The sequence below is a fragment of the Balaenoptera ricei genome, chromosome 1, assembly GCF_028023285.1.
Source record: "Balaenoptera ricei isolate mBalRic1 chromosome 1, mBalRic1.hap2, whole genome shotgun sequence".
In the NCBI taxonomy this organism is placed as follows: Eukaryota; Metazoa; Chordata; class Mammalia; order Artiodactyla; family Balaenopteridae; genus Balaenoptera; species Balaenoptera ricei.
The window spans coordinates 37,947,416-37,959,620 of record NC_082639.1 but is presented as its reverse complement, the minus strand read 5'-3'; the positions used below and the strand labels follow the sequence as shown (position 1 = coordinate 37,959,620).

The following is a 12,205-nucleotide window of genomic DNA, read 5'->3' as shown; positions in this document are numbered from 1 at the left end:
TAGATGCGTGTTTCATGTGCAGGAAATCCACTAGCCACTTTGGCCATACAGGAAGCAATTGCCCTCACAATAACAGTGTCGTGTGTTTGCACAGGGACAAACAGTTTATGAGGCCCTTTAACGGTATTATCTCATTTGAGCCTCATTCGGGCCTTTTGGAAACAGTGTCAGATCCGTTTTATAGATGAAGCGATGTAAGCTTAGAGGTTAACTGATTTTCCCGTGGTTATACAGTAACTGGTTAGTGACACAGCTAGGACTGGAATTCAGGTTTGTCTGTCTCCAAAGCCAGAAAATTCTGTCTCTTCTGTTTCCTTTCCAATTGGTTTCTCATTGCTCCCTTCCTGGAGACATACAGGGGCCCCTGGAAAAGCAAGGGTCCACTTTATCGGGCCCTAGAAAGCCCAAGAACCTGGTCGTTCTTAAGCAGATAGTGTCCTCAGCTCAGCCACATGATGCTCTTCCTGCCAATCCACCCAGGGAACCTTGTGTGAGCTGAGGTAGAGGGGACCTGGGAGCAGAATGTCTTAGGATGTGTCCAGATGTGTTAGAAACCTTGCCCAGTATGCATCTGGGCCTGGTTCAGCTCAGGCACAGAGAAGGAAGGCAGAAACGCCTCCAGGGCTCCTCCACTGGAATCAAAGTACAAGCCCCTCAGCCTCAGAAGGAGACCTGGATGCCCTTAACTCCTGGCTATGAAAATAGCAATTTTCTCCAGGAAGATTCTTGGATTACTAAAAAGATTAATCCTCATTGGTGGAGGAATAAATGAATTGAGTCTGTTCCTCTGCATTTCTTTGTACTTTTTGTTCTTCTACCATTCAGCAGGCTTACTGCTTCACTTAGCTCTTCAGGGAAGAAATGACATAGCAGGCCAAAAAGTTGTTTCTTAGCTTTTGAGAGTTAAAACTTTAGGCTGCAAGTGCATGTGATATAAAAAGCAAGCTTCCTGTGACTAAGACTAGCTTGGGGTATGTTGAAGTTGGGCAAAAGAGTTGAGGGGAAGAAAAGAGGATACAGGAGATGTTGTACATGAAGTTGACTGATAAGGTGTGGTTATGACAGAAACTTCAGTTTTAGAGAAAATCCAAGCACAAGGTAAACCTTGCAACCTTTGCTAGGTAGAGACCACAAAGGCAGCAAGCCCCAGAGTGGAGATGGCTGGGTGGTATAGCTGGGCAAACAAATCTGAGTCTACCTCACAGAGCTCCCTGCTCCTCAGTGCAGCAAGGGGCAATAGCAAGATTCCTGTGCTCCCAAGAGTGGCATATAAGTGTTAAATGATTACAGAGAATCCCAAGTTTCTTGAGCTTGTAGCTAGTTATGAGATCAATAGAATGATCCTGGGTCCCTGAGTAGAGTATGAGAGTGGTATGAAAGAGCTGAACCTAAAGGAGTCAGGGTGATTGGAATGATGAACAACCCAACAGTGACCCACATGCCTCTAAAAATATAAAACTATATATGCACAGCATGTGCACAAGGTTATTTTCATTGTGATAATATTCCTAATAGCAAAAAAAGAAAAAAAAAGTATGAGGATGATCTACCAATTCCACTTCTGGATATATACTCAAAAGAATTGAAAGCGGTCTAGTTGGCGGCGCCCGGGAACGAGTCGCTTCCCGATGTTCCCGCCCCGGCTGCCGCGGGCCGCGCTGTGCGCTTAGTGCCCGGCTCCGGTCCCCTGAGGCGTCCGCGGGGGTGAGAGCGGCCTCGGCCCCGCGGAGACGAAGCAGCTGGAGGGCGAGGCGGCGGCCGCCGGGAGGAGGATGGGGGCTAACCAGTTAGTGGTGCTCAACGTGTACGACATGTATTGGATGAACGAATACACCTCATCCATCGGAATTGGAGTTTTTCATTCAGGAATTGAAGTGTATGGCAGAGAGAAGCTGTTGTTTTAGGGAGCACCGACTTCCTAGAAGATGATATAGAAAAAATTGTAGAAGAATTGGGAAAAGAATACAAAGGCAACGCTTACCATTTGATGCATAAAAACTGCAATCACTTTCCTTCGGCTTTATCAGAGATTCTTTGTGGGAAAGAGATTCCTCGCTGGATCAATCGGCTTGCCTACTTCAGCTCCTGTATACCCTTTCTCCAGAGTTGCCTCCCGAAGGAGTGGCTCACTCCCGCAGCCCTGCAGTCTAGTGTCAGCCAGGAGCTCCAGGACGAACTGGAGGAAGCGGAGGATGCTGCAGCCTCCGCCTCCATGGGCAGCACTGCCGCAGGCTCCAGGCCCGGGCGCCACACTAAACTGTAAATGTCTCCAGAGTCGCACCTTCAGAACTGTCTCTGGCAGTTGAATATCACTAGAGAAGAGTAAAAGAGTAAACGTCCTTTGGATATTTTGTATGCAAAGATGGCTCTCCCCCAAATCCCAGTTTTTCAGCTCAGGATTATATTTGTAATCAAAAAAAAAATCACTTGGCGCAGGAGGGAGAACTTTGTATGAAGCTTCCCTCTGTCTTTTTTACCCACTTGTAAATTTGGATTTACTTCTGTTTTATATAAGCTCTGTTAAGTTATGTTTACAGTATTTTGTATCGCTGTTTACAAATCTTGCATGGACTCCTGCCACCATGAAAGAAGAAAATCTTCATGTCTTCAAAAATGAGGCAGGTAATCTTTGTACACTTCTGACAATTGCCCGAGCTTCGGCATAAATAATAGGCACACGAGAAGGTACTTACACAATTATAGTCACCATCACCTGCTTAAGAATTACCTTTGAGGCTTGTGTTTGTTTTTGTTACCGTGTTGGTACCAGGATGCACAGAGGTGAAGGAGCACACACAGCCCTGAGGGCTTGGGACCTCGATCTGTGTGAGAGGTGCCCGAGCCTGGGCGCTCAGCACTCCCTCCACTCCGAGTGGTACAGCTCCTGAGGTTTCCACCGAACGGTGGCTCTCATCCCAAATATCCGTCCACCTCCACGGGGTGGTATACTCTCGTGTCAGTCTGGCTTTGATGCCTCTGATTCTGTAAGTAAGATGTTTCTCGTTAAAGGTATTCTTACTAGTAACAAGTGTTTTTGCACATGTGTTGGGGGCTTCATTTTTATTTTAATATATATTGATATCCTCCCTGCACAGGATTTTGTTTGTGGGGCAGGAATATCCTAAGTGGTAGCCTTCAGAGTAGCAGTGTGAGTTGACATTCAACTGCTTTTAACTATTCAGGCTACCTTTTATACTACACCTTGAAAACTAGAGTCTAAAGTAACACTCTCCAAAAAGGTAATACTTTGATATTTTAAACATTTTATGTACCATACCAGAAAGAGTATGTTGGAGTTTGTTAGTTTGTTATGGGAGTAGTTTCACCTCATAATAGAGAGCTTAGTCTCATTACCTCTTGTTGAAAACTCATATTTATGTGTCTTATTCATCTTTTTCTGTTCTCTCAAATGTATGTCTCTTACATAACCTACTCGAAGAATGAAATTGTCACCACAGATAAGTCCTCATTAGCAAGGAATCTGTCTGCTCAAGTCTACTCCCAGTTTGACCCTTGGATGTAAGAGCCAAGTCATTACATGTCAAATTCAATTTTTCTGCCTTAAGAATGAATGTTCTACATAAAATATTGGATGCAGTGTATAAATGATCCAAGGCAGTGACTTCAGCTTTATATATATATCGTTAGTTTTTAAATCATCTACTTTTATTTAAACTTCTAGATTGGATTGTTTGCTATTGCTCTTTGTAAGGATACATATCTTTCAGTACACTACATTTTTAACTTTTCCATAAGCTGATTTTGAGTCATTTTATCAAATTAAGCACACCCTGTTCATAGGGAAAATAAACCTTGGGTTTGACCTGAGGAAAATGAAGCCACTTAACCTAATTTATGCTTTTGACTGTTCTGTTGCTGGAGAGGAAAGCTTTTACAAATTATTCTCAGTTCTTTAGGGGGGGGCAGAGCACTTGTTTTAAGAGATGTGACAGGAATCTATGATCTTTATGAAAAGTTGACCTGATTCAGGTCTAAAAATGAGATTTAGAATAAAATGCGCAGACTCTGACAGTGAATCAGTTCACTCAAAGAAGAGTCCTGTCACTAAAACCCAGGTTAGTGAAAAATGTTTGATGCCGCTCGCTTGGGATTTTTGTTTTTAATAATGTGGTGGATTCCAGTTTTTTCTAATCCATTCAAATAGACATGAGTTTAAATCTGTGCTACAGACACACATGAAAGAGTGGCCATTATTTAGGCACTTCTTGGCGAGTAGCCAGGAGCCTTCCACCTTTGCTTATCCAGAATCCAGCACTTCAGCACACAAATGATTTTATTGTTATTTTGTTGTATTGACTTTCATCTGCAGCATTTGGAGTTTAAAAATAGTGTTAAGGTCCTAGTAAAAATAAATAATGGCCTGAGGCCAATTGTCATAGAACCACCAGATAAAATTCTGGACGTGAGATTGCTTGCAGTCTAATGGTACTTGAGGTTGAGAAATAAAGAAATGTCTTTACTTTAGAAAATCTCATTTAAGTCAAGTTTGTCCACTACAGTTCAAAATTGAGGATGAATTCAGTTAACTAGCATTTCACCAGCTTTCCCTTGCCCTTGGAGGAAAAGAATCTTGTTCTCAACCTGACCTCTGTTAAGAAAAATCCTGTATAAAAAATCCGGTCATTAAGATACATGTGATATGATGGCATCAGATATTCTCTTCGCAGTTGTAACCAAGCGAAACACATTTCTCATTGTGGGTTGGACAGTAATATAGTGTTAAGAGGGTCAGAAGCTGCTGGTTTCTACTGTTTGTTTTCAGTGCCCTTGGGTTTTGTTTTTTCTTTCTTTCAACCCTAAGAAAGGGGCATCAGCTTTTGGAAAGTGTGGCCTGTTGAATGGTAGAAGGCAGTGAGTGATAACAGCAGTAAAGAGAGCCTCCACTTGATGCCTGAAATCCAGCCCACTATTGTTCTGACCCACAGCAATAGTGCAAGTTACCTTCACCAGCATTTGTACATAGCAGGGAATTCTGGTTTTCACCAATTGATAGCATTGTGTGTATGAGGAGATTCAACCCTACAGACAGCTGTGGGACTCTATATCCATGGCTTCTTTCCATCACAAAATGGGTAGAAACTCATTCACTGCTTCAGGGTTCTAATCTGTGTGTCTTCTAATGGGTCCATTTCTATAAGATATTCTGTAATTTTGATACATGTTGTATTTTCTTTCAGTGACTAAGTTTAAAAGGCTTGAGTTTTGTCCAGCAAGCTGGCCATACTGCCATTGTACCCCTTTCCTTCAGTATGGTTTAGAGTGCAGCTCAGTCATTAGACTTTCATTGTCTCCTCAGTCAATACACATCTTCACTGTTTGAAAGGTGTTACAGCTGTTCAAGAATCTTCATGAACCTGAGGATAATTTCTTGTGAAGTTGAATGCAAATGTACTGTCATTCATAGTGTTTATATAAAAAAAAAAATACCAGGAATCTTCACTTTTGCTACCTTGATATAGCATTGGGCTATCATGTTAACAACGTTGAAATACATCAATTTATTAAAAAAATACTTTTATAAGAAAAAAAAAAAAAAGAATTGAAAGCAAGGACTTGAATGGATGTATGTAGATCTGTCTTCATAGCAGCATTAATCATGACAACCTAAAGTGGAAGAAACCCAAGTGTCCATTGACAGATGAGTCAATAAACAAAGTATGGTATGTGCATACAGTGGAATTGTATTCAGCCTTTAAAAGGAAGGAAATTCTGACACATGCTACAACATGGATGCACCTTGATGACATTATGCTAAGTGAAATAAACCAGTCATAAAGGGACAAATATTGTATGATTCCACTTAATAAGGTACCTAGAGTAGTCAAATTCATAGAGACAGAAAGTGGCATAGTGGTTGCAGGAGCTAGGGGGGAAAGGAGAATGGGGAGCTATTGTTTAATGGGTACAAGGTTTCAGCTGGAAAAGATTAAAAAGTTCTGGAGGTGGATGCACAACAATGTGAATGAACTTAATGCCACTGAACTGTGCACATTAAAACAGTTTAAATGGTACATTTTATGTATATTTTACCACAATAAAAAAAAAGAATATACTTTAGGGTGTGAGCTCCATGACATATTAAGTGAAAAAAAGCAAGGTACAGAATAAGCATAAAGCATGCTACCTTTTGGTTAGAAAGGGGGTTATATTCTAAGGATGAAAAAACTGCAAAAAAATCTTAAATGTTATTCAACAATTTAATTGTTGGTAGTAGTATTGATAATGCAATTTGAATCTAATAATGTATATTATAGAATAAAACAAGTAAATGTTAATATTATTAAGAACCAAGATTTTCAGTATAAGAGAAAGGGGATACAATATTAAATTCTAAGGTAAAGAAAAAATGCAATGTTCATTTTGAATTGGAAATATTAACATTAATTCAGTTTTTTTAAAAAAAATGTATTTTCCAGCTCTGTCTTTTTTTTTTTTTTTTTTTTTTTTTAAATTTATTTATTTATTTTTGTCTGTGTTGGGTCTTCGTTTCTGTGCAAGGGCTTTCTCTAGTTGCGGCGAGCGGGGGCCACTCTTCATCGCGGTGCGCGGGCCTCTCACTATCGCGGCCTCTCTTGTTGCGGAGCACAGGCTCCAGATGCGCAGGCTCAGTAGTTGTGGCTCATGGGCCCAGTTGCTCCGCGGCATGTGGGATCTTCCCAGACCAGGGCTCGAACCCGTGTCCCCTGCATTGGCAGGCAGATTCTCAACCACTGCGCCACCAGGGAAGCCCTTTTTTTTTTTTTTTTTAATTTTATTTATTTATTTATGGCTGTGTTGGGTCTTCGTTTCTGTGCAAGGGCTTTCTCCAGTTGCGGCAAGCGGGGGCCACTCTTCATTGCAGTGCACGGGCCTCTCACTATCGCCGCCTCTCTTGTTGTAGAGCACAGGCTCCAGACGCGCAGGCTCAGTAATTGTGGCTCTCGGGTCTAGCTGCTCCGCGGCATGTGGGATCCTCCCAGACCAGGGCTCGAACCCGTGTCCCCTGCATTAGCAGGCAGACTCTCAACCACTGCGCCACCAGGGAAGCCCCGAGCTCTGTCTTTTGAAAGCACCTGCAAGCAATAACCTGTAGTAGATTCTATGAATGCCCTGTCCCACACATCCTCTTACACCTGCTCTAAGTTCACCTGAAGTGAATAGTTCTAGTACACACTTATCAACTCAAGCTCCTGATGAAAGTGCTGGGATTTAAAAATCTAGGGATAATTTTAGAACAGTGAGGAATGAGAGTTGGTGGGTAAATAACCCAGCATTTCTGTCCCTGGGTGGGACAGTTCTGGGGCACATTCTAGGTCGTTCCTCAGAGGGTTCTCAGCAGGATTGAGCCCCATTTGTTCACAGTAGTAATTTGTTCTTTATTGGCTTTTTTCCCTTCCCCGATTCATTTCCCCACTTCCTGATTTGTATTTCTGAGGATCATCTTCCAAAGAAACTACCTGACCTCAAACCCTTGTCTCAGGGTCTGCTTTCAGGGGAATCCAAATGAAGAAAAACCCTGATAGTAATCAGTACAGCCGTATTGTGATCACTAATTATTATTTTTCACTAAAACTAGCCACAGTCCCTTAAAGAAATAGCTTATGAAAGGTATGAGGCAGGTAGAGTACAAGGTGAACCAAGGATATCTTATCATGCCAGAAAACAAGGAAGCTCTCAAAGACTAATGGAGACATATCATAAACACAAGGAGCCAGTTTGAAGGAATTCTCATTGACCAACTTTGGGATTATTTGAGAATCAAAAAGAATAATGACTGTGAAACAACAAGGTCCTACTGTATAGCATAGGGAACTTATTCAATATCCTGTAATAAACCATAAAAGAATATATATATGTATATATATATAATAAACCATAAAAGAATATATATATGTATAACTGAATCACTTTGCTGTACAGCAGAAATTAACACAACATTGTAAATCAACTATACTTCAGTAATATATATATATGTGCATATATATATATATATATATATATATTTTTTTTTTTTTTTTTTTTTTGCTGCACCACTCAGACATGTAGGATCTTAGTTCCCCGACCAGGGATCTAACCCGTGAGCCCCTGCAGTAGAAGCATGGAGTCTTAACCACTGGACCACCAGGGAAGTCCCAATAAAATAAATTTTTAAAAAAGAATAATGACTGATTTTTAAATATTTGAGTAAATAAAATTAAAAAGTCCATAGTGACTCTGAGAGAGAGACAGAAAAAGAGAGAGAGCTAATTGAAAATAAGCTTTTATATACAATATTCTGAAAACTGGCAACTAAATGAAATTAAGCATTTACCCTGCCTTTTTAGGAGGAGCTATGTTTAATCCCCAGTGGAAGAGGGGGAGCCTTTCTTTACAGGGAATGTCAATAATAAATGTAAAAAGATAATATTGATAGGATTAAGAAATTGCCATTTTTCTACTCCTCGTAGAATAATTGGTTAAGGCATGGAAAAAGAAATCAATGGATGCTGAAATCACTGAGTGAAAGGCTTTTGGGGAACAAGATATTTACACTGTGCCAAAGTATCACCCACAAGTTATCTTGTTGCTAATTGCACAGAGAAAAATGAATCTTGACAATTTAGAGATCTGGGAGTCATTAACTTAACCAAGCCTGATTAATGGAATAAACTAGCATGATGAGCCTCATGATGTGATACAGTATGAAGTGCACAGCAAAACCTATGAAATATTCTTGCCTAAATGTTTAATTGAATTTAAGCAAATTTTCAGCCCTAACTTTCAGTTACAGGAAATATAGGAAATATAAGAGCAAGATAGGGAATTCCCTGGTGGTCCAGTGGTTAGAACTCTGTGCTTTCACTGCCCAGGGCGCAGGTTCAATCCCTGGTCAAGGAACTAAGACCCCGCAAGCCACACAAGGTGGCCAAAACAAACAAACAAACAAACAAGATAAATTACACCAGTAAGACACAAATAGACAACCCAGAACATAGGACATTTATGAGGTAACTAATAAGTCTGTTCAAAGAATTGATGTCATGAGAGAGAAAAAAAAGGGTAGAAGAATTTTTCTAGATAGGAATACACTAAAGAGGCATAACCAAGTCCAATGCATGAACTTTGATGCAATATTGGTTTGGTAAAACAAACACAGCTATAAGAGACATATTGAGTGTCTAGTCTGGGCATCAGTGTAATAATGCTGGTCTCATAGACTGAGTTAGGAAGAATTTTCTTGAAGACTTTGTGTACTGTTTGTGAATTAGTATTATTTCTTCTTTAAATGTTTGGTAGAATTTATAAGTTAAGCCATTTGGGACTGGAGTTTCTTTTGTGGAAAAGGTTTTTAACTAAAAGTTGAGTTTCTTTAATAGATACACAACTATTCAGGTTTATTTTTTATTTTTTTTATTTTTGGCAGTGCCGAGCAGCATGCAGGATCTTAGTTCCATGACCAGGGGTCCAATCTGTGGCCCCTGTAGTGGAAGTCTGGAGTCTTAAACACTGGACCACCATGGAAGTCCCGTTATGTTTCTTTTTGAGTGAGGTTTGGTAGTTTATGTGTTTCAGAGAATTTATACATTTCATCTAAGTTGTCAAAAATTTTGCATAAAGTTGTTCATACTATCTCCATACAGTATTATGATTATAATGTCTATAAGAACTGTAATGATGTCTTCTCTCTCATTCCTGATATTGGTAATTTATACCTTATTTTTTCCTGATCACTTTGCCTAAAGTCGTATCAATTTTATTGATCTTAAATAATCGGTTCTAGTTTCATCAGTTTTCTATAGTTTATCTGTTTTTATTTCATTGATTTATGCTCTTTTTTAAGATTTATTTATTATTATTTTTAAATTTTATTATTTATTTTTGGCTGCGTCAGGTCTTAGTTGCAGCACGTGGGATCTTCATTGAGGCATGTGGGATCTTTCACTGCGGTGCACGGGCTCTTCATTTCAGCACGCGGGCTTCTCTCTAGTTGTGGTGTGCGGGTTTGCTCTTCTCTACTTGTGGCGCGCAGGCTCCAGGGTGTGTGGGCTCTGTAGTTTGCGGCTCACAGGCTCTCTAGTTGAGGCATGTGAGCTTAGTAGTTGTGGCACACGGGCTTAGTTGCCCTGCAGCATGTGGGATCTTAGTTCCCTGACCAGGGATCAAACCCACGTCCCCTGCATTGTAAGACAGATTCTTTACCACTGGACCACCCAGGAAGTCCCACATGCTCTTATTTTACTTATTTCCTCTTTTCTGCTTACTTTGGGTTTCATTTGTGTTTTTTTTTCTACTTTCTTAAGGTGGAAGCCTGGGTCATCGAGAGCTTTTCTCTTTCTAATACACACATTTATGCTACAAACTTCCCCATATGGACTGCTTTACCTGTATCTCACACATATTGATATCATGTTGATATGTTGTGTTTTCATTTTCATTAAGTCCAAATTGTTTTCTAATTTCCCTTTTGAGTTCTTTTTTTTTTGTAGATTTATTTATTGATTGATTTTTGGCTGCATTGGGTCTTTGTTGCTGCGTGCGCGAGCCGGGGGCTGCTCTTGGTTGCGGTGCGCGGGGTTCTCATTGCAGTGGCTTCTCTTGTTGCGGAGCATGGGCTCTCGGTGCATGGGCTTCAGTAGTTGTGGCAGGTGGGCTCAGTAGTTGTGGCAGGTGGGCTCAGTAGTTGTGGCTCGCGGGCTCTGGAGCACAGGCTCAGTAGTTGTGGCACACGGGCTTAGTTGCTCCGTGGCATGTGGGATCTTCCCGGACCAGGGCTCGAACCCGTGTCCCCTGCATTGGTAGGCAGATTCTTAACCACTGCGCCACCAGGGAAGTCCCCTTTTGAGTTCTTTGGACAGTGTGTTACTTAGAAGTGTGTTAATTAACAAATAGAGAATTTTCTAGATTCCTTCTATTGATTTCTAATTTAATTTTATTTATGGTCAGAGAACATATTTCATATGATAAGAACCATTTTACATTTATTGAGACTTGTTTTAAAGTCCAGAATATAGTCTACTTTGGTAAATATTCTATGTGCACTTGAAAACAATATCTATTCTGCTGATCTATATTCTGTTGAGTTTAGAGTTCTATAAATGTCAATTAGGTCAAATGAGTTGACAGTGTTGTTCAAGGTTTCTGCAGGATACACATGCCATCAAGGTCAGAGACAATGAGAACTGGCACAGGTTTCAAGGCATTCTTGTGATCTCCAGCTTGTGCTTGTGGCCATTATTTCTCCAGCCTTTTTTCTCTCCGTGTTTCCTTTTGGCTATTTTCTATCGCTATGTCTTCAGGTCAACTGATTTGCAATATCTGCTGTTAATCTCATCTAATGTATTTTTTTTCCATTTCATTCTTTTTTTGCCTCTAGAAGTTTATTGGGACTTTTTTATATCTTCCGTGTTTCTCTTTAACATGCTCAGGCTTCCTTCTACTTTTTTGAACATATAAAATGTAGTTATAATAATTTTAATGTCCTTGTCTATTAATTCTATCATTTGTGTCATTTCTGGATCTGTTGCTTACTGATTGATTTTTCTCCTCATTATAGGTTATATTCTTTGCTTCTTTACATGACTGGTAATTTTTGGTTGGATGCCTTAACTTTGTCAATTATTGGGTGCTGGATATTTTTTGCATTCCTATAAATATTATTGAGCTTTTTTCCAAGAAATAGTTTGATCCTTTCAAGGCTTGCTTTTAAGCTTTGTTACTTGGGACCAGAGCAACTTTTAGTCTAGGGCTAATTTTGCCACACAAGTGAAGCAATACTCTTCTGGGTACACTACCTGATGATGTATTCTGGCTTTAGAGGACATGAAACGTTTCTAGGCTAAGTGAGGCCAGAATTTTTCCACCTACTTTCCCAAGACTTGGATAGTTTTCTTATGCACATGTACTGATCAGTACCCAGATGAAGACATGAGGAGAACCTTCTGAAGATCTCCAAATTGCTTACCCTTTTCAGCTCATTCTTCTTTGTGCTGCTCTCTCCTCTCTGGTACTTTACCCTGAAAATTCTGTCCAAATTGGCCTCCTCAAATTCTCAACTTTGTCTCCTCAACTCAGGGAGAATGCTGAACTCTGGGTTCTGCCTCCTTGAACTGTGGCAGAGAATGCACTCCATGAAGTAAGTTGGGGCAATTATAGAAATCACCACATTTGTTTCCTTCCTCTCAAGGATAACTCTCCTGTTCTGCCTGTTTTCTAACATCTGAAAGTT

At 40.2% G+C, this 12,205-nt stretch overlaps 1 pseudogene; it reads left to right on the top strand.

Moving 5' to 3' along the window:
- Window positions 1–1,636: 1,636 nt before the first annotated feature.
- Window positions 1,637–4,187, top strand: LOC132365055 (deubiquitinase DESI2-like; annotated as a pseudogene).
- The last annotated feature ends 8,018 nt before the right edge of the window (window positions 4,188–12,205 follow it).